Raw genomic sequence first — 22,111 nt, forward strand, 5'->3', positions numbered from 1 at the left:
ACATAGATTAGCCACTAATTAATCTAATGATTAGTCTTGGGGAGGAGATGGGGCTGTCAGACCCCATAAAGGAGGCAGGAGAGATAATGAAAGATTATGGCTTAGGTGGAAATACTATTTCTCCCTCCCTCCAGGGCAAATGTTTTCTACGATTTTGGTCTAGTATAAATGATGCTTTCAATGTGAATTTTTCTAATCGGTTTGAGTCTGATGAAGTCCCAGGTGACTGATGCAGGGAAGATTGAATCTCTTCGCCTTTTCATCAGATTTCAGCCTCTTAATGCAGCTAAAGAGCCTTTTCCCACTTAGAGAGGAATTAGTTTCTGTCTCCACAATGAAGTCATCCTGCGCTGAGGCTGGCCCCCCTCCCAAGTCCTAGTGGGGGGGCTCAGACCTTGCCGAGGACTCCGAGATGCAGGCATGGCAGGGCCCTTCCCAGACCAGAGCTCACAAGCACCGGATGCCCTATGCCACCCGCACCTCCTGCAACGCCGACACAGCTCTATCCTGAAGACAGAGAGTCATCCCATGTAATTTGCTCTCCGTGGAGGAAGCCCACAGCCTCCCCGAAACCTTCAGCCAGAAAGAAAAGTTGAGTTGCTGCCCATGGACACAGCACAGAGCAAACTGCACCTGTACTTAACTTATTAGAAGTGAACCACATGGTCATTCTCCAGAGAGGGCAGTGACACGAAGAAATTGGTTAATACCCCCGGTGCACTGTGTGTGAGCTTGGGTTTACACAGAACAATTCAAAATTCCCTCAAAGCCTGTGTTGAGCACAAAGCTCAGAAGAGAAGAGAAGCATGAGACCTGAAGTCCAGGAAGGCTTAGGATCCGGAGGCTGATGCTGGCCGCGCAGGGTGCGGTCCTACAAGCAGGGCCCGCCGACCTCCAGGGGCTCGGCACGGGCCTCGGGGGACTCCTGCACCACACCCAGCCAGGGCTGGAGAAAGCGGGGGGGACTTTTTTTTAATTGTAGTAAAATATACAGAACCTACAAGTTGGCATTTTAACGATTTTTAAGTACGCAGTTCAGTAGCACTAAGCGCATTCATATTGTTGTGCAGCCCCACCACCATCCACCTCCCGAACTTCCTCATTTTCCCAAAGTGAAGCTGTCCCCACGAAACACTCACCCCCCAGCCCCCCAGCCCCCACCATCCTTGCTGTCTCTATGGACTGGACGCCTCCAGGGACCTCATGTAAGTGGAATCGTAAGTATTTTTAGTGTCCTTGTGTGACCGGCCTCTTTCTCTCAGCATAATAACTGCAAGGTTCATCCCCACTGTGCCCGATGCTGGAATTTCTCTCCTCTTCAAGGCTGAATACTATTCTACCGTGTGGATGGGCCACCTTTTGTTTATCCATTCATCCACTGCCGGGCACCTGGGTTGCTCCCACCTTTTGGCTGTCGTGGGGAATGCTCACACTTCTTGATCTGGCCTGCAAATTTAGGCACCTGAGTCTTTGGGTGAGCGGTAAGGCTAGACAGGACTCTGAAAACCCCCAAGCCTCTGCTTTACTCTCTCATTATATTGACAAGGACCCCCAAGGTTCGCTGTGGTCCTGAGACACCAGCATTTTTATATGACTGTACTTGTCACTTTCCAATAGCTTTTGCCAGACAAGCACATGGGACATACTCTACACAAACATTTATTGTCTCACTGGGACTAGGCCCCAGCTGGCCACACGTGGCCTCTTCACTAGGAGGCGACTGGGCGCAGAGCCCAGGGGATGGGCCTGGGAGCCAAAACAGGCTCTGGGCCCGGCTTTGCCCCACGCCCCGGGTCTGCTGCTCTGGCAGGTACAGTGGCTCTTTATTTGAGAGCCCTGCACAGTCGCTCAGGCGTGCGTAGAGGCCACCGGCAGCTGCGCTGGGGGTCCCGGGCCGAGCACCATGCAGGAGGTGCGGCAGGCAGGAGCTTTCTGTCCTTCATCCCCAGATTTCAGGAGTGGAGGTAAACAGAAGCTCTCTCTGGGAGGAGGGATAGGGGCTCCGGCGGTGCAGGGACAGTGGCCCGAGCTGTCACCACCGCCCCTGCCAGGGACTCCCATCACCGCAGAATCCTGAGAAGCCACCAAGAGCTGAATGTGGTTGGGGTGAGAAACACCTCCTGATGGCACCACCCCGTTCACCACAATGGCTTCATTGTGCTCGCTTTAAAATCAGGAAACTTGGGGCACAGAGCTGTCACCTAACATGCCCACAGCCACACAGCTGACCCCAAAGCCCTGTGGCGGGGACAGCAAGCTGGCACCCAAAGACTTGGGCTCCCTGAGCCCAGAGTTGGTGTCCAGTGGAAACTGCCCTTACCGCTGCATCCCCACCCCATGCAGGTGGGGCCCAGTGTCTGCTTCTGGCCAAAGAAATGGGATTGGAAGAATATGGTGTCACTTCCAGACTGGGAGGCCAGGTCCCCGATGGGCTGTCCCCACATCCTCCTCCCTTCCGTCTGGAGGAAGGCCGCCTGGCAAGGCAGAGGGAGATGGCCCTGAGGCCTCTGGGGGAAGGACCCCCTGGCAGGGCTCATCAGCCCTGGGCAGTGTGTGGGTGGGGACAAGCATGCAGCCTGTTAACGTAAGTCGGCGGGGTTTGAGGACCACTCGTTACGGCAGTCGGCAGGGCTGATGCATACGCCTCCGCACGCAGCACTGGGCCCAGCTCCGGGGCAGCCTCTGGCCTCGTTAACAGGGGCCAAGCCATCCGTTTCAGAGGGAAGCCCCCGCCCCAACAAGAATCCCCAAGGCGTGGCCATGGTCATGCCCACCCATCGCGGACAGGGTCCACCCAGGATCAGGCCAGGAGCTGGTGGCCCAGAGGGAGACACACACAGCCTTTGGCCTGGATGCTGGTGAGCCGGAGGGCGTGGAAGGGCCAACGCGGTGAGGTGAGGCCCCGGGACACGCAGCCCAACCAGATGCTCAGGAAACATCTCCTGAACGAGGCAGCTCCTCTGCTTTCTTTGCAGGGTGGGCACAGGTGGGCCCGGATGCAGAAAGTGGGGGGGTCTTTCCCGGCGTGAGGAAAGATGCAGGGGCAAAGGAGCACGGAGGGGCCAGTACCGAATCTGCAGGGTGTACTGATCTGACCTGGGGGGCCGGCGGGCAGGCAGGCCACAGGGAAGTGCAGGCCGGCCCGGGTGGCACAGAGGGATTCCCGGGCAACCAGGACCACCAACCCCTGGGTTTAAGCAGGGGTGGGACGTGAGCAGGTTCCCACCCTATACATGTCACCTTCGCAGCAAAGGGGAGCAGGGTTCACGGGGGGCAAGGCTAGAGGCAGGGAGACTGTGAAGAGATGTGCCCCATGGTCATTCTAGCTATTTGGGGCCCAGATAAGATGGAAAGCACCCCCATTTTGGGGGGTTGTACCAAAGATAAGAGCAAATGCCCAGTGAAGAAAGGAGATTGGGACAGATTGAAAACATAGCTTCGCCATTTAGACAAAGCAGCATCGGCACCAGCCAAGGCACAGAAACCGAGGGGCTCTCAAAACCCGACCCCATGGGAAGGGAGCTCCTCTGGGGTCCTGAAGGCCGGCCTGGGCAGGGAGGGGCTGCGGCCTGCAAGCCCCGCCCTTCAGGACTTGCCACCCGTTCTACTCCCGCACTGTCCCTGGGCAGCTGTTGCTGTTTGGAGGGTGTTCCATCCTTCCACTAGCCCCCCAGAGCCCTTCACCCTTCCAGGGCCTGGGAAGCTCCCCTCCAGATCTCAGGGGCACCCGGGCCTGCCACCGTGCAGCCCCAAGCCAGAGTCCGCGTGGCACATGTGGAAGATGGCATCTTCCCAGCTGCAGGGGCCCCAGGAAAGCCGGTCGTCATTCCTGATGGGACTTGTCGGGGGAGAATGATCAGGTCAGGGATTTGTTGGCAGGGGCCCAGGCAGGGAAGCAGGGAATGGGGGGCCCTCTTGCTGTCCTGCTGCACGGCAGTGTGCTTCTCAGGCCTGAGGCTGCAGGGAGGTCTCCAGGAGGCTGAAACGGGGCCTGGCCCACCTTAACCACAGGGCACCAGCCAGGAACACAAGATCCTTAGGTCTTCCTTTAACTAACCCTTAAAATAAATGCCTACCGTCAGCCTGCCTGGGGCCGAGCCCCACTCCAGGCAGGAGGAGTCTAGGCTCAAGGGAGGAACCTCCAGCCCCTGGAAAGTATGAAACAGCAGCAAGTCCCCAGGGCTCAGGAGCTTGGGGAGGAAAGGCCCGCTTCTAGCTGGAGGCGGCAGAGGGATTCCTGGAGAAGGTGACATTTGAATGGAGCTCTGAAGGATGTGCAGGAGGGTTTCAAAGGGTGGAAGTACCCAGTTACATGCCCCTGGGCCAAGGACAAGGGATGGAAAAGCTCCGATGGTGACAACATGCAAATGGAGCCATGACAGCCACAGGGAGACAGGATAGCCCCACCAGAAAGTCACTCAGTCACTCAGTAACATTAATTGGCTGCCCAGGGCTGAGCCTGAAGCACTGAGATCACAGACTGAACCCAGCATGGAGAACAAGGCTGAGCAGAGACACAGAGAGCCGAGGGCCAGACACCCCAGGGCGCAGCTGCTGGAGACGCAGGACAGGTGAGGTGGGGTCAGCGTGCTGTAGGAGGAAGACAGCAGCTATTTGCTAGTCTGGAGGTGCCCCAGGAGCAAGGGTGAGCCCTCTCCTCACCCCAGCTTCCGCACCAGGAACGGCACATTCAGAGCATGGGAGACGCCCAGCCCAGCTCCTGGGGCCGTGCACAACTTCCCTGCCCACATGAATTATTCATCGCATCCGCTGTAAGTCCACTGCGCTCCTGTGGTCCATGTGTGGCTGACCCTTGCTTGTCACTGTCCTGTCTTTGGGATGCAGCTCTGGTCAGACGGCCGCCTGACTGGCAAAGCCACCCACACCCCAAACCCCCTGGCCAGCGGGTCCTCTGCCTCCTGCGTCCCTCTGTCCCACTTGCAGGGCTGCGGATATATCGATCGATCGCTGAGCACATCTCATCAGAGGCAGACTGGGGGAGATCGAAGGGGTCAGGTCACAGGGCGCCGCCCTCCTCCATCCCCAGACACCCCACCCCCCGCAGAGGGGCCCCTGGCTTGCTGGCTACATTTTAAGGATAAAGAAGCAGCTGTCCCTCTTGCCAGGAAGCATTTAGGGATCTTAATCTCTTCCTGGGGAGAACAGAGCGCCGAGTTGATGTGTGTTTCAACACAGCCTCAGAATGAAGCCGCCTCCTTCCAGGGTGCAGGTCACGGTCAGGCTCAGCACTGCCGGCCACTTGCTTTGCAATGTGTTCAGCCAGCTCTGCAAACTGAGACTCCGGCGGTGGGGGGAGGGTTCCTGGAACACAGTCAGCGGGGACCGCGACTGAGGCTGGAGCTGTGAACAAGAGGGTATGTCTGGCAATGCCTGGCCAGGCCCACCGCCCCCCCCTCTGCTTGTTGGCCACCAAAGAAAGCCCCCCTCGGGCCTGAAAACCCCAGGCAGACGCGGCACAGAGGCGCACACGCTGCTGTCCTCCTGCTGCACCAACTGAAATCTGTTAGTAGCTGAGAGGGAAGCCCCCATTCCAGCTTTCATGCTTTTCTACAAGTCATCTTCCAGCCTCACTTCTGTGTCCACCCTGACCCCCGGCAGAAGAGCGGCGTCCGAGGAGCAGACCCTGGGAGCCTCATTTATCCCAGGGGTGGGAGCCATGGGCTCCCAGGGGTCTTCCTGGCAGGAAGGGCAGGAAGGAAAGGCACCCCCTCTCTGACTGCCCCCTGCAGGCCCCAGCTGCCCCATGGTGTTCGCCACCTTCTTGACCCACCGGGAGGGAGAGCGGGCGGCCCGCAGGGGACAGTGGGACTCCCCAGGGGACAGTGGGGGACCAAGGGCCAGCCTGCGCCACAGGCTCCCTCCCCTGCCAGCCTCAAAGCCGTGCTCCCTCAGGATAAAACAGACACAAATGAAACTGTTTCCTGGGCAGGACAGCAGGGCCGGCCACATCGGGTGCTGGAAATTGCTTGTCTCAGAGGCACCCAGACAGCCATTTCCGAGGACACTGACAGGCCAGAGTGTGTCCCCTATTCAGGGAAGAGGTGTGGCCCTGAGTCACCAGCCCTGAAGAGGACAGGCGGACTAACAAGACACTCAGGGCTGAGGGCGCTGGACTGTGAGTCAGAGACGGGGTCTGAACTCCCCAGCCCGATCAAGGAGGAAGCCAGGGGGCTGGCCTCAAACCTCCCAAGCCAGGCCCTGCTCAGTCACCAGGCTTCCCGCTGAACAGTGGCGCTTGGGGACAAAGAACACATCAGCAGGAAAAGCCATAACGTCATTGCAGGCGCCTCTGCGCGCTGTGAAGAAGACAGGATGGCGTGGTAGGAGGCGGCAGGCAAGGGTGGGGGTGAGCGGGCATCTGCGGGTGTTGGAGGCCTGTCAGAGGACGCGGAGGTGAGCCTGAGGGACAGGAAGGGGCACCCAGCAGGGGTCAGCCGGGGGAGCAGAGCCCTGGAGGCTCACGGGCATCTGCACAAGCACATATGATGTACACATACATATACGTGTAGCCACATGGAAGTACGCACATCTTTCACATACATATACACATGTGTGTACACATACACATGCACCCATGCATATGTGAACATGCTTATACACAAGCACACACATATATGTACATGTGATTATACACATGCACACATGGGTGTACATGTGCATATATAAGTATACATATAAATATATACACAAACATACATATACACATGGATGGACAGTGCATGTATATGTACACAAACACACATGGATGTACATACACACATGTACACAAACATGCATGTACATGTTATGTGCATGCACGTCGATTATACACACAGAAGTGCATGCAGTACTTATACACATTCATGTGTGTGCACATGGGTGTACATATACATATGTTCGTGTTCAGATATGTGTCTCTCGTGTGTGCACATGTACACATACTATTTTACAGGGATGTGACCCCACACCACAAGTGTGGGAGCTGGAAAAGCTGTCTCTGTGAAGAGCCTGAGGCCCACAGAGCAGGCGATGGGGAAGGCCAGGTGGACGTCAGGTGGAAGGTGGAAGGTGGGCGGAGAATAAGAACCCTATAAACTGGATCCCACGGGACAGGCTGGGCTCCTGTATGCTCATTTCTTCTAGGCTTGGTGGCATGGGTGTCCTCAGAAGCCAGGTGCTCCATCACGGATCCCCCACCCAGAGCATATGGGTGACCCAGGGGAAGTGTGGCCAGCTTGGGGGTCAGCACCCACCTGGCATGGCATTAGCCTTAGGGCAACAGAAGGAATGTGAGGCCACACAGGCTGGCATGGCACAGTCCCGAGGACAAGCCACATCTGGCCCTTAGGGGCTCCTGCCTGGGCAGGGCTCAGGCCCAAGGCCCCTGGACACCAGTGGGCAGGGCTGGGCACACAGTGACTCACACAAGGTGTGCCCTGTCAGGCACACCGCAAGTGGAGCAAACACCTCTCATTCTAATCTTTCTTTGAAATCTGCCTCCCCCATGGCAGGCGCTGTCGGCGCGCCACCCCATCCCCTCACCCTGCAACCACAGTGTGAGCTGGCACTTGGCCCTTAGAGCCGCTGGGCCCTGTCCTGCCCCCTCAGAGCCCAGGAAGCAGGCTGGGGGTACCAAGGAGTAAACGCCTCCGGGGCAGTCCTCAGAGTCCGGGGGCCAGCGTGTAAGAGCCCCAGCTCCCTCCCCACGGCACTGGGGTCACCAGGACACAAGCACTGCAGCTGGCTCGGACACCCCCAGGGGCTGCCTTCCTCTCCTCATTGCCCCCCTATCGATTCACTTTGTGAATCAGTAAATCACTCACGTGCAAATCCCTTTCTCAGTGCTGCTTCCAAGGGAACCCTATCAAAGCCCCACCCTGAGCCCTGCTGATGGATGAGCCAGGAGTAGGGGGGTGTCTGACCCAGGGATTAGCAAGAAGACTCCACCCCCAGGAAACATAACTGAGTCACTGCTGGCTGCACCCAGGGCAGAGGCGGCTGCTAACGGGTCCAGCAGGCTCAAAGCAAAGGCGCTGTGGTCAGGAGAGAGCAGAAGCCACTGAGAAAGGAGAGGAGGCAGAGGAACAGAGGGAAGCAGAAACCAATGAACCAGGACACGGGAAGGGCCAGCAAACATGGGATGAGCCCATCACAGTCACCGGGGAGCTGCAGGTCAAACCGCGGCAAGATGCCGATTCACACCCACTAAAGCCGCCAAAAATTTTTTTAAAAGAAAATTGCAGGTGTGTGAGGATGTAGAGAAACCGAAACCCCATGCCCTGCTGGTGGGAAGGGAAGACGGGGCAGCTGCTGTGGACAGCAGTTTGATGGCCTCAAAAGGTGAAACACGGAGTTGCCATGTGACCAGCAATCACTCGCAGGGATACACCCGGAGGTGTTCCCACAACAGCTTGTACACAGGTGTTCACAGCAGCTGTGACTACTCACAACAGTTAAAAGACAACAACTGAGGTGTCCATCAGCAGATGAATGAGTGAGCAGACTGGGGGCCCCCCACACAGGGGAGTACCACTCAGCCCTGAAAAGGGAGGCGCACTGTCACCCCCACAGCATGGCTGGGCCTTGGGCACAGCATACCGTGTGCGAGAAGCCAGACACAAAAGACCATGTGGTGCGTGACTTAGGTGCGCTGTCCAGCATGGAGGTGTCAGGGACAGAAAGCAGATCTGTGGAGGCCAGGGGCTAGGGGACAGGGCTGGGGACTGGCTGTTAATGGGGTTGGGGTTTCCCTTTGAGAGATGAAAACGTTTTGTGAACGCACCGTAAGCCACTGAGTTGCTCGATTTAAAATGGTAAATTTTATGTTATGTGAATCTTACCTCAACAGAATAAATCCATCTGTATATCAAATTTGAATACAACTTTCTGGATAGTGCCTACTAAAATTATGTTGACTTCAATTTTTTATTATTATGAAATAAACTGCGCTCAGGTGGGAAAATAAAGCAAGCTTCTCCACCTGGATCCCTGAAGGAGGAAAGCTTTCAGGCGGGCCGGCCACCCATCAAGGGCTGACCCCTGCAGGGCGTCGCACTGACCCTAACTTACCTCTGCACCTACCGGATCCAGCCCTGAATTACTACTACCATCATCAACTTCCTTCCGATATCACCCACCCATTACCTGGCACGGAGGAGTCAGGGTGAGATATGCACCCAGACTGGGAACTTTCACAAGGCCTGACCTCGCAAGCAGACTAAGGGAGGTACCTGCAGGTTCCCTCAGTGGGGTGCCCTAGAAGTAGTCCCAGGGGTGGGGTTCCTCCTGGTGGGGAGCCACGTGGGGCGGAGGAAAGGCTGAGCCTCAGCCTGGTTCCCCGGAGCCAGCCTCTGCACCTCCCGTGCCTGGGCTGGTCCCTGTGGGGGGTGATTCCCCACCCAGGGGGCTGCTGGGGGGTGACTCAGATCTCGGTGGGGCATCCACAGCATGTGTTGTAGCAGGGACCCTTCTGCCCAGCCCTGTCTCCCTCCTTGCTGTGTCCCTTCTCACCTCATGGCCTCGGCCCCGGAGCCAACTGGGAACCCAGCAATGCCTGGCCCTCCGGCTGGCACCTCTTGGTGGACCTAGTCAGCGATGCAAATCATAGGCACCTTCTAGAAGTGCCTTTGATCATTACTGGTTTACTGGTGCAAATAATGATAATAATGATTAAAAGGCTGCCAGTCCAGGCCACATGGAGATTGCTTGTTTTGTTATGCATTCGGTGTTGTTGATCCCACAGCTGACATTTGCATGGACAGGGCAGAAAGGAACTGCTTCCTCTTTCTCCCTCCAGGCAGATTTTGCCCTCACCTGGTGACAAGAGCTTGGCAAGGGGCTTGGGCTAGAGGCCCTGCTGAGGCCCAGGATGGCTGTCCTGAGAAGCATGCCGTTCTTCAATGCATTCCTGCCACTGCAGCTTTTGCTAAAGATTGTATGTTGCAGCAGAGGCTTCTTGTGCGTAGTACATGCACGTCAGACAACGGCACAGACAGAAACCAAGCCCCTAAAAGAGTAAGGCCCCAAAAGAGGGGGCATGCAGGGTGTTTGTGCAGCCACGGCCAGAGGCCAGCAGCCTGGGGACCCGGCAGATGGAAGCCCAGGAGGGACAGAAGGTTCAGGAGACCTCCTCCTGCAGCGGCCGCCTCCTGAGGCTCTGCCACAGTCCGCGAGTCGGAATTTACACAGTGGTGGGGACACGCTGCTCGTGTTTGGGGCTTTTTCAAGGGTCAGTTGTTGCTTATGTTGGATTAAATGCTCGGGTTGGATCATGAGCCTGGAGAAACTTAGTAAAAGAAGCGGCTCCCCCATCCCCACTGCACCCCCACCCCCAATACACTCCACCACCCCCACCACCCTACATTCCCATCCCACCACACCCACACTCTCCCATTACACCCCCACCCCACCCCCATATGCCCCCACTACACCTCCCCGCACCATGCGCCACCCCCAGCCTTCCCCGACCTGGCAGCCTGCCCCTCCAGGACCACAAGGTCATCACAGGGGGGCCTCCTCCCCGCCTCCCGCCCTCAGCCAGCCCTCCACCCTGGCCATGATGGGGTTGCATCTCCTTGCTCCCCTCCCACCCACTGTGGGTGCTCAGGCCACACACAGGCCCAGAATCCCAAGCCTGTCATTTCCCCTCCAGGAGACCCTTCCGTCCCGGCCCCTGCCTCAGTGTTCACCACTCTAGCTGGGGTATCTGGGAAGGGGGTCCTAGGGGACCGCTTGGATGGGTCCCATGTAGAGCATCTGTGAGCCGAGGCACCGGAACTAAGTGGCAGCTCTGCCGGGCTGCGGCACACGAGGCAGCCAGGATAAAGCCAACCGCTGAAGTGCCTGAGGGTCTGGTCCGTGCACAGTGGGCACAGAGGAAAGTCTGCTGAATGGCTGGCTGGCTGGCTGAAGCACTGCCTCTTTGCGCTGTGAGGTGGTGAACATGGGGCGACCGACCATCCTGCTCTGACCAGCACCCCAGGGGCCTTTCCTGGGACACAGGAAACTCAGGAAAGTTCCAAGAAGTGAAGCCAATTAGTCACCTTCCATAAATAAGCAAAGCCTTCAGCCCCTTCCATGCAGCCCTCCTGTGCCAGGCCCTGGGCCCCGGTGGGGGGAGGCAGAAGCTAGGGCACAAGTGAACTTCCCAGAGGGAGGAAGGATCAGGTCCCAGAGGGACAGACTGTTCCACCAGGGTGACACTTCCTGATGCCACCAGAGAGCTGCTCCCGAGGACAACTGGGGGACCCCCAGGGAGGTGGAAGCCAGGCAGGCTCTATGGATGGGCTTCTTGACTGCTAAGAACATCTCTCCTGAGAGGGGGCAGCAGGAAAGCAGAGAGCTAGGGGTGTCCTCCAAACCCAGAGCCTCTGCCCGGCAGCTGCCCGCAGAGGTCGGCTGGCTGGAGCCCAAGGTTACAGCAATGCGGCTTGAGATAAGTGAGTGCACCCGTGGCTGGGGACCAGAGGACGGCTGCGCACTCACGGTGGAGTGCCACCGCCCCGGGAAGCAAGGCCCGCGTTTATATGGGCATCTTAGAGACATCATAGAGTTAAAGAGGAAAACAAGAACTCAGTTCAGAAACACAAGACTACACAATGGGCTGTTTAGAGGTTATAGAGTCATTAAAACCATGAAGAAAAGCAAGGGAACACACACTGCAAAATGCAGGCCAGAGCTCCCATGTGGGGGACAGAGGATAAAACTGGCTAGGGGGGCAGCCAGACCACTCCTAGGCTGCCTGCCACTCCTTCTGGCTGCACTGAGGGGGTTCCTTGTTCCCAACCCCCAGGGCAGCCTTCCTCATCTGCTTCACCCTTGAGATCTCTGGGCCATGAGAGCCTCAAATGCAAATCTTCACACATCACCCACAGCCCCCAAGTCTTGCATATGTGCACACACACACACACACGCATGCTCACACACATGCACAATCTCAGGCACACCCATGCAAACACATGCACAAACGCCTACCAACACATGGACACCTGCACACTGCCCCAGCTTCCATGTCCACAGCTTCACCCACCCCACATCCCACAATTAGGGTTTCTCCTTCTGGGTCCCCCTGAGCTGGTCCTCTACTGTGGGGGTCCTGCTCGCTGGCCTCTGGCCCCGTGACAGAGGCCCACTCAGCGTGTAGCAGCTGGACGCCACCTGGGAGATGGGTCAGACCTGCTCTCTTGCTGCCAGTCCAGGACGGCAAGGTCCAAGCAGCTGAGGGACTCGCCCAAGGTCCCCAGCGGGCCCCTCCTGCTGTGCCCCTGGAGGCCTGATGGGGGTGGATAAAGGGACAGAAGCATGTGACTACAGCTAAGATGTGCAGCGCTGGTGGGAGTCCCAGGGAACAGCTGCAGGAAGGGCCCCTGGAGGGAGGAGGGGCTCACCGGGCAGAGAGGGTGTTGGCTGGGACGCGGCCATCTCGAACTGGCCACGGCACAGCTGAAATAGCTTATTTTAAGTAAGCACAACTCCGGCCAACAGGGCTATCAACATTTGTTTTCCTGACTCAGAAGGGGAGAGAAAAAATACTGAGAGGCAGGCACTGGGAGAGAAACGCACCCGAGCCCCAGTCCCAGGCTCCACGGCGGGCGCGCAGCCAGTTGCGAGCTCCCGCTGGCCCCGTTCCCCTGCCCTAAATTTAACCAGCTGGAGATCTTTTTTAAGTCACATCCCTTTCAACCTTTTGGAATAAAGATTTGCCTTTTAATGCGAAATCTGCATTTCATTGTGCAGAAGGCACCCCTGGCTGGCCTGCCGCCTGGAGAGCAGCCTCCCGGTTTGGCTGCACACCCGGGTAATCTCAGCCCTGGCTGTCAAGGCCAGTGTCCCTGGGCTCAGGGGACATCCCCAGGATGGCGGGCACAGAGGCTGCCTCGGAGAAAGCAAGAGATTAAACGAGCAATGGCTATGCAAAGATGCCAAAAAATAAATAAGACGTTCTTAATTCTTGCTCATTTGAGAGATGTGCTCTGATCACGGAGAACCAGCGGCCGGGTTCAAGCACCGCTTGGCCCCCACCCCAGCTCTGCAGCTGTCGCCACTCACAGGGCATCTCTAGGCCTCAGTCCCCCGATCTGTAAAGCGGGGGTGACAACAGCACCTTCCTCCCAGGGGCCAATTCAAAGTTTGCATGAGGTCATGGTAAGAGCCACAGGTGGGGGCCAAGTAATAAAAGAAATGAGCCATGTTCGCCCAACAGCAGCTTGTAGGGGTGACGGGAGACAGGAGCTGAGAGGCCAAAGGGCAGGGCCGGCCTGGGAGCCCACAGGAGCAGGGGAACCAAGACATCAGATGACAGCGGCGATGGAGCCTTGGGTCTCACTGCAGGTCCACCTGGCCCAGGCCGAGGTGACCCAAGGAGGAGAGAAAGGAGGGTGGCACCAGCCTGCCAGGTGAGGCCCAGCTGAGGACCCCTCGGCCCTGCATTCTGGCCTCCTACCCCCTCCAAGCCCCCAGCCTCCTCCAAGGTCCCTTCCCTCCTACTTCCATCCTTTGGGAGGTAAACCAAACCCTCCCTTCCCAGTAGGCAGATGGTCCCACTTCATTCTTACTCCAACAAACACGAGTGAGCAGCGTGCACGGATCAGTTCACGTCAGGTCTGACATTCTTCCCCTACCTGACCCCGCAGCGCTGCGTGGCCTCCACCCCACTGCTGGCCTCTGCATCATCATGCCCTTCCTCTGGGGCCTGTATGTATGCCCTGGCTGTCGCTGGGCGGTGACAAAGGCCAGTCCTGCTGCCCCAAGTCCATGGGCCACTTCTGCCCCACTCAGTGGGACGGGCTGGGCCATGAGCAGACTGGGGGTATTCACCCACCGCAAGTGAACTGGGGACAGCCCACCTCTGCCTTGGGGACAAGTGGACTGCTGAGGCCATACGGCTCCACCAGCATCCAGACAAGGACTGGAAGTGGGCGACCCCGTCCTCACCTGCACACTGTCCCCAACAGTGCAACAATGCTGTCACAGTCCGCTGGTCCCAACAGCTGCCTGAGTAAAGGAGAAGTAGGCCTCTGCGTCCACCAGCTCCCAGCATGCTCACTGCCCACCTTCTCTGTCCCCCCAACTCCAGACTCCAAGTGCAGCCATGACATAAAGGTGAAAGCCATTCTTCGTTGACGCTTGAGTATTCAGTCCTCAGAGAAAATGGTTCTGGTGAGACAGAGCCCTCCGGGGCTGTTGGCAGTTTCCCCAGCTGTGGACCTCCTGAGAATTCATCAATAATTCCAGGACCTTTCTGCCTCCTTCCCTACTTACACCCCAACCCCCAGCCTGCCTGGTACCCCAGGCCTCCTAAGGTGACAGGTCCATGAGCAGAAGGGCAACGGGAGAAAATGATCCATCGCGTCTCTTAAATGAAGACCTAAGACATTCTGTGAATGCATGTCGCTTCTTTGCTGGTGGAATTCGATTTTATTTCTGTTCATTCAAAGAAAAGGAGGCGATACACTCTGTGGAGCCATTTCACTGGGAAAACGGATTGCCATTTCTTTGTTAACAGACACATTTATCATCTCGCGGTTTGCGCAGGTCAGAGGCTCCGCGCCGTGTGGCCAGCTTCTCTGCCTTGGGGTCGCACAGGCTGCCAGGCAGGGGTGGCCGGGCTTTGGTTTCATCAGAGGTTCAACTGGAGAAAGATCCGCTTCCAAGCTTCCTTGAGGGCACAGGCCCCAGATTCGTTCTGGCTGTCAGCTGGGGGCTCTCAGCTCCTAGAGGCCACGTGGCCCCTCACGATCTGGCAGCAGCTTGCCTCTTCTCGGCCAGCGAGGGACAGTCTCGCTCTGGTCTGCCACAAGTGAGTCCTTTTTTTCAGAGCTGGTTTTGATAAGAGAAACGTCACCATGTCTCAAAAGATCAGATGATGCCAACGGCGGGGAAGGAACCGACGGGCAGACGCAAAGACAGGTGGGCAGCAACTCGCGAGTGACTAGGAGAAGCCTGAGGCCCTGGGCCAGTTAGGACAGGTTTCCTATTCTAGGGCTTTCCGCAAAGCCTCAGGGACCCGGAGCCGTAGCTGCAGAGAGAGAGCGGGAAGCAAAACGGCAGTCACACAAAACCTATGAAAAAGGAAACATTTCAATAAAAGGTATTAAAATATGAAGCAGCAATACATTTTTAAACATTTCACATTTGTTTTCCCAAAGGTCCCAAAACTCGCTTCTGGAAGGTAGACTTTGGAAATGTAATCTCAACTGTCTACCCAGCAATACATCCCCAGGCCCGCCCGCCCCCACCCACTCATTCAGGGGGCCTTTCCAGCTCCTGGCGCGCTGCCTGCCAGGGGACGGGCTCGCCGGGCAGGCAGCCCGGACACGCGTGGAGCTGTCTGGCCCTCATAGGCTTTCTATTGTATTATTTAACAGCCAGCCCTTTCAGCATGTGCCGGCTGCACAGTTTATGTTCCCAGCAGAGGGGAAATAACTGAAGGAATATTTGCAAAAAGCTGAGTTAAGTAAATATTTCATGCCTGTTAATATGACGGCTCTCCGTGATGTGTGGGGGTGGCCCAGGGGAGGGAAGCACATGTCACCGAGTGCGCATGGGGGGGTTGACACCAGTGCAATAGAGTGTCCGAGGCCATCAGGGGGAGGAGGGAGCATGAGACCCAGATGCTCGCTTCTGCAGACCAGTGGCCGCCAGAGCCATTAGCCGCAGAAATGAGATGGAAGCCAAGGGCCCATCAGTGATGGATGATGGGTTAAGCAGGACAGACAGGAAAGGGCAGCAGAGGACACCAGGGACTGGCAACTGACATCTGAACCCCGGGCAGCAGCCAGGGGAGTCGCCTCCCACCCCCACCAAGAACCTGCTATCCCCACTGTGGTCTGGGCTCAGGGTGGCCTGGGAGAACTGTGGGGCAGCTAGACACTGGAGCTTCCCAGGAAGAGGTGCACGGAGTGTCCCAAGGGGCTTGGCTGCTACAACAGCACTGGCCCATGTGAGTCCAGGGATGCGGGGCACCCAGGACCAAGGAGGAGGTATGGAATCAGGCTCAGAAAGGCAGGGTCCGGTCACTGCAAGGTCACCGCCAGGACAAGTCAGCCCTACTTCTCATGCAAGCCGCCCTCCGCCTAAGATTCTGAATCCCAGAGAGGAGGGGGCCTCTGGGTCCAGTCCCACCCTTGCTGGAGGGGGCGGCACTCAGGCAGGGCAGAGAAGCATTCCCCCGTCCCTGCCACCCGGGAATCAGCGGCCCGTTCCACCAGAGGAGTGGTGGAAGTCCCCAGCTGCCACCCCTGCAGGTTTGCAGACGTGTGCCGGGGGTGTGACCTCTCCGGGCCCCTTGGGCGTTCGCAAGCGTTCAGCCGTAATAGAGAGCAGGCCTGCCCAGGGCCTAGAGGCAGCGAGCACCCGTTCTTACTAGCACCCCAAGTGCCTGAGTAAGGGTTGGCCCCCAGGTCACTGTGCTCCAGAGAGCTGCAATCTCACCCTCATGAGCAAGCAAGACCTCCACTTGGATTTCTGGATTTTAGTGTGAAAAACATGTCACAAAGGGTGGTCTCCACCCCCAGGGCCAGTGTCCTCCCTACCCATGGCCACTGGGCCAGACCAGAGCACAGCATGAAGGTAGAGGCGCACCCGAGGAGCAGAGGGCTGCTGGCGAGCACTGTGCCCCGTGTCCCAATCTGGCCATGTGCAGCCCGGGGCCCTCCCTGGAGGAGGAAGCCTCACAGGCATGCAGCCTGGCTACTGCTGTTACTTCTGAGGAGAAGCTGCGTCACACCCGTGGGCCATGACAAGGTCAGATGACAGGAGGCACAACATACCACAGCCAGGTGCGCCCCCCAGGCAGCACACACACTCCAAGACGGACTGATACAGAGAAGGCCCCCGAGCGGGGAGGACGCCCGAATTCGTGCAGGGTTCCACGTAAAGAAAAAAATATGACAGGTGTTCAAACAAAACCGTGTGCGCACATGTTCCTAGCACCATTATTGACAAGGGCCAAAAGGTGGAAACAGCTCCAGTGAGTGAATGGATAATGAACAAGTAACCCTAGAATGTGGTCTATTTGCATGGTGGACTGTTATGCATAAAAGGGAATGAAATTCTGAGAAATGCTGCAACACAGACGAACTTGGAGAGCATTATGCTCAGTGAAAGAAGCCAGACACAGAAGGCCGCACGGGGATTCCATCAGGACGAACCGTCCACACGGCCGGAGCACAGGTTTCTGCCAAAGGGCAGGGGGTTTCTTTCTGAAATGAGGCACGGTCCTGGAACTGGATAGGAGTGGTGGCTACACAACACTGTGAATGCGTTAAGATGCACTACTGCTGCTTTAACAGTGTATGTTCTATTGTGTGGATTTTGCCTCAATAAAATAGACAACATGGTAATGATTACAGCTAGCCTGGCTGGTTCACTGAATTGTCGTAACAACCCCTCCAAGCAGATACTTTCCTGCCCTCTTTTACAACTAAGGAGGCCAAGCTCAGAATGGTGAGGGTCTTACCCAAGGTCACCCAGCCACCAAGGGGTAGAGCGGGATTTGAATCCCACTGTCTAGCCCGGAAGCACTGAGCCTGGGGAGGATTCAGAGAAGAGGAAGGCAGGAAGTGGGCGATGGACAGTGAGCGACTGCCAGGGCCCCGGCCTCAGAGGGGCCTCTCGGCCCAAGAACCGGCTGTGAGGGGATGTCTCTCTCTGGGGCCCTTGGCAGGGTGGCCAGGAGGCACTGCTCAAGCCCTTGGAGAGGCCACTGGAGCAGACGCCAGGACCACACTCTAGCTGGTGTCCAGGGTCACCTTCGGGAAGGCAGCCCCCTCCTTCACCCTGATGCCCCCAGGCCCCCCTTAAGCAAATGGGCCAAGTTCATCCTTTAAAAGAACTGCTTCCCAGTGGGATGGTGAACACCCAGTGGCGCTCCTCGGAATGGCTGCCAACTGCACACAGTGGCTGCAAAGGTTTTTCTTTGTAACTGGTTTTAAAAACAGAAGGTATTTTTGGATTATCACTAGCAATCTAAGAACACAATATGATGAGCCCTCCCAGCTCCTTCGGGCCAGGACACAGCTGAGGGCCCCCCACAGGGGTCTAGGACCGAGGTCACGGAAGGCAGATGCACAGCCTCAGCAGGACACCCCTGGCCTTCCTGCCCACTGCCCCTGCACTGACCCTCTGGCCCCTGTCCTGCCTTCCTCGCCACACTGGAGCCTGCGTGGGCTCGACCATACCCCCTCGGGGAGGCAGCCCTGACCCCCAGCCAGGGTGACCCTCTTCCTCCACATTGACCCTCATCCCATGACTGCCTGTTGACAATGGCTCAGACTTGACTCGTCGACTGTCCTGGGAGCCTGTCGGCATCTCTGTCTGCCGTGGGTGGCTGTGGCCTGGGGTGTGCCTCACACTCTGCCCAGGCACCCCAGAATCCCTCCAGCTCTGTGATCACAAACCCTGTGCCAGCTGCCAGGAAGGGGCTTCAAGACCCCAGGTCAGCACCAGGTGGGACACCCAGCCATGAGCCTCTGGGGCAGAGAGGACCCAGTAGGATGGAAGCAGGCCTGGGCCAAAGCCAGCCTTTGGCTTCATCCCAATTTACCCCAGGTGGACAAGAAAAGCCCCGCCAGGGGCCTGGAGCAGATGGGACGGGCTCCGGACCCCTGCCCGGCCCACCATCTGTCCCGACAGTCAGCCCGTCTGCCCAGGCAGCCCCTCCTCCCGGCACACCATCTGCACGGCCTGCCTGGCCCTCCTCCGGGCTCCGCCAGGGCCCTCAGGAGGAGACAGGGCAGGAGCCAGAGCCCAGACCTAGCTGCCCCCCTCTCGCAGCCCCCAGGGAGGGAGCAGCGGGAGCCCCGCCAGGACAGGGGCACCTCCAGGACGGCCGCCTCAGGCCTGGGGGTAGCAGAGGGAGGCTCCCACCTGGCAGGGGAGCTCCTGCCAACAAAGCCCCAGCCAGCAGCCCTCACCCAGCTCTCCACTGGCCACACAGCTACTCCTCCCCGGCGGGCAGCTCCTCAGGGGTGTTGCCAGCACCTTTGCCCTCCCCGGATCCCCAGGGCGTGAGAAGAAAGAAGAGTCCCTTTCCCCTAGGGTCCCAGGATGGCTGGTGAGGGAGCGGCAGGGTCAGCAGCCCAGCTCTGCCTCCAAGGCCCCCATTCTGGTGACCCCAAACCCCTGCTGTTTGCTTAGAATGAACCTGGCACTGAGAGGGCAGGGCCTGCCTTTGGGCACGCTCCCTGGGGCACGGCAAGTGTCAGCTACAGCGCATTGGCGAATGCACCCCCAGAGGGCAGGGTGACCAGATGGGACCTGAGCCCCACTTTGCTTACAAGCCCGCAGCCCCCCAGCCGCCGCCCTGGACCTCCTCCTCACTGTGTGACATGACTGCTTAGCCAGAGCCAAGACGCTGACACGTCAGCCCGAGAGTGCTTGGTGAGAGGGCAGGCCCCGCCTGGGGGCAGACCAAGGCCTGTGAGCCCCATCCTCGGGATGCAGCTGGCAGGGGCGAGGCAGGCAGGGTCTACCCTACTCTCTGCTGGAGGGCCAGCGCTGGGGGCCTCAGGGTTTTCCCTGGTGGGTCAGACACAGAGGCAGGTCCAATCTGCAAGCCACAGAGGGCAGCCCTGCCGGTGATCAGCCCTCTGCCGGGTCCCACAGTCCCCACTCCTCACCCTGCCCTGGGCGGCCCCCAGGACAGCATCCAGCAGGGAGGCCGGCTGGACGGCCAGAGGCCCCCCACGGCCGCTGTGTCCCCGCCCCCACCCATCATGACCCTCCTGTGGGACCCCCGGGCAGAGGAGGGGGATGGCTTCCTGCTGACATGCCATCCACCACTGGTCAGGAGGCCGGGCCCAGGGCCCAGAACCCCCAGGGTACTCACCCACTCGCCACCTGACTCCGGCGACACCAGCTACCCCCAGCCTCCATCTGGTAAGGAGACACCTGTTTTCCTTGTGGGAACAAGTGGATTAGAGGCTGCGTCCTTGCCCCATGTCAGCCAGGTGGGAGCAGAGGGCCCCCATGGAGCCAGGCTGGCTTTGCAGCCACTGCCACTGACGGACAGCGCCACCAAACGCACCTCACACACCTGGCAGGGCGCGGGGACACTGTCCTCCCTTGGGTCCCTGGGCCTGGCTGGAGGGAGGGGGCAGTGGGACTACGTGGGGACCAAGTCTGGAGTCCCCAGCCGGCTGGGACCCGCGCTGGCACATCCGTGGCTGGACGGTGCCACCTGGTGGACATTTCCGAGACTACACAGCTCTGGGCCTGGGATTCCAGCCAAGGGGGTTTCCTGCCCTGACCCCAGCAGGGCTCTGTGACTGTCGGAACCCCGGCCCCGCAGTCGGGTTCTGCCTAGACACAGCTAGCTACCAGAGGGGGCCTGACCCTGGCGCCTCAAACAAGACAGGAAAATAAACCCAGAGGGGCTTCTCTTCGACAAACCTCTTCCCAAAGCCAGCCCCTGGGCCACCTGCTGCCTGCGGAGTCGCCCATGACTGGCCTGCCTTCTTTGAGGGGAAAAATCAGAAGTCCTTGGCCAAAGAGGGACAAATGAAGCCTAAAACAGAATAGTGATGTGATTCTTCAGTTGAAATTCACTGAATACACAGAATAAATATATGGAAAAAGAAAAAATCAAATCAACACAAAACCTCATTGGAAACCCACTGTAAGTAACTAGGGCCCCAACTCTCTGCGCTGAATATTGTTCATTAAGAGAATTAAAGATTTTCCTCTTTAAACTATATTTCAGGGGTAACTGATAACTAGTTGATAAGAGAAGGTTCATTTAAGAGGAGAATTCTAGCTGCTCGTTGTGAAAGGGTGGTACCGTTAGGAAATCACCATTTTGCAAGCTCTCCTGAAATAATTATTTCTCACAGTGGTCATGCAGGGATGAGACCTGGGTGATGAGCATTATAGCAGGGCATGGGGGTTGTGCCCCCTGGACCTGCTGGCCAATCCTAGCGTCCCAGGTGTGCTTCCGTGTGAACCCACAGCCCCACCCACAAAGGGCTCTGGTAAAAAATGAGCCCGAATTAAATGAAGCTTCCTGAGTTGAACTTGCATCTCCAGGAATGATGGGGATACTGTGGCAGCACAAGGGAGCAGCCCACCCCATCCGGAATGTGTGGCGCATTTGGTAGGACAGCTGATCTAGTTTCTGCAACAAGTCATGGCCAGGGGAACTGTGGGCTGGGGATGCCTGACCAAAACCAAAGAGATTTTAGAAACACAACACTCAAACCTACTGTGTGGACCTTGTTTGGAACCTAATTTAAACTAACTGCAAAGTGATACATTGGAGACCATCAGAGATACGTGGTTACGGCTGGGGCATTCGCTAATACCAAGGAGTTGCTGGGAATTTTGATACTGTGCTAATGGAGCTGCAAAGGTATCACAAAGTTCCCCATATTTGGAGAGTTTTATCCCGTAGTTCGGCAGGAGCGAACTCACAGACTGTCTGCCACAGGCTTGGAAATACTTCAGCCAAAGGGAACCGCAAAGAGTAAGGGGACAGCAATAGGTGGAGTAACGTGGCGATTCTTGAGACCTGCTGAATTGGGAGGGCACGCACGTGAGTTTATTGCGCCATTCTGTCTATGGAAAAAGAGAAAATCAAACCAACACAAAACCTCATTGGAAACCCACTGTAAGTAACTAGGGCCCCAACTCTCTGCACTTTCATTTTGAAAAATGAAAAGCTTTCATTTTGAAAAAATTTTAAGAGGACATGTCCTGTCTCCTACAAACCTCATTTGGCATCAGAAAAGCTTAGCTGCCCAGGTGGACTCATGCTACTTATCCCTTCCCACCTTCTCTCTTCTTCCAGGCTGTACATTCGGGAAGGAAAAGTTTATCGCATCACCTCTGCCCTTCTGTGGTTCCTGTGCTAGGCGTCCCTGCCTGGTCTCCACCAGGCTCTAGCTTCTTGGGTCCCTCAGGTCCCAGTCCTGGCTGGAGTCTGCATCTTAACCTGAGCCCCCTCTTCGTCAGTGGTGATACGGATTTGAGGAGTCAGCATCATCTTATCTTTCACAGAAGCCAGTTTAGAGGCATGGTCAAACGTTCTCAGTTGGCAAAGCACTTTCTCCAGCCACCAAAGACCCCCTTGTCCTTCCAGCCCACCGAGGTGTGCCACGTCAACGCCACAGAGAGC

At 57.5% G+C, this 22,111-nt stretch overlaps 1 protein-coding gene across 1 annotated transcript in view; it reads right to left on the minus strand.

Annotated features, from left to right (window-relative positions):
* RBFOX3 (RNA binding fox-1 homolog 3) overlaps positions 1-13,906 on the minus strand; it is a 425,191-nt gene extending 411,285 nt beyond the window's left edge. Inside the window, exon 1 of the mRNA XM_073236032.1 lies at positions 13,620-13,906. The gene's annotated coding sequence lies outside the window, so the exon portion shown is untranslated. The remainder of the gene's footprint in view (positions 1-13,619) is intronic.
* Between the last annotated feature and the right edge of the window lie 8,205 nt (positions 13,907-22,111).

This window comes from Manis javanica, chromosome 4 (genome assembly GCF_040802235.1).
Source record: "Manis javanica isolate MJ-LG chromosome 4, MJ_LKY, whole genome shotgun sequence".
Taxonomy (NCBI): Eukaryota; Metazoa; Chordata; class Mammalia; order Pholidota; family Manidae; genus Manis; species Manis javanica.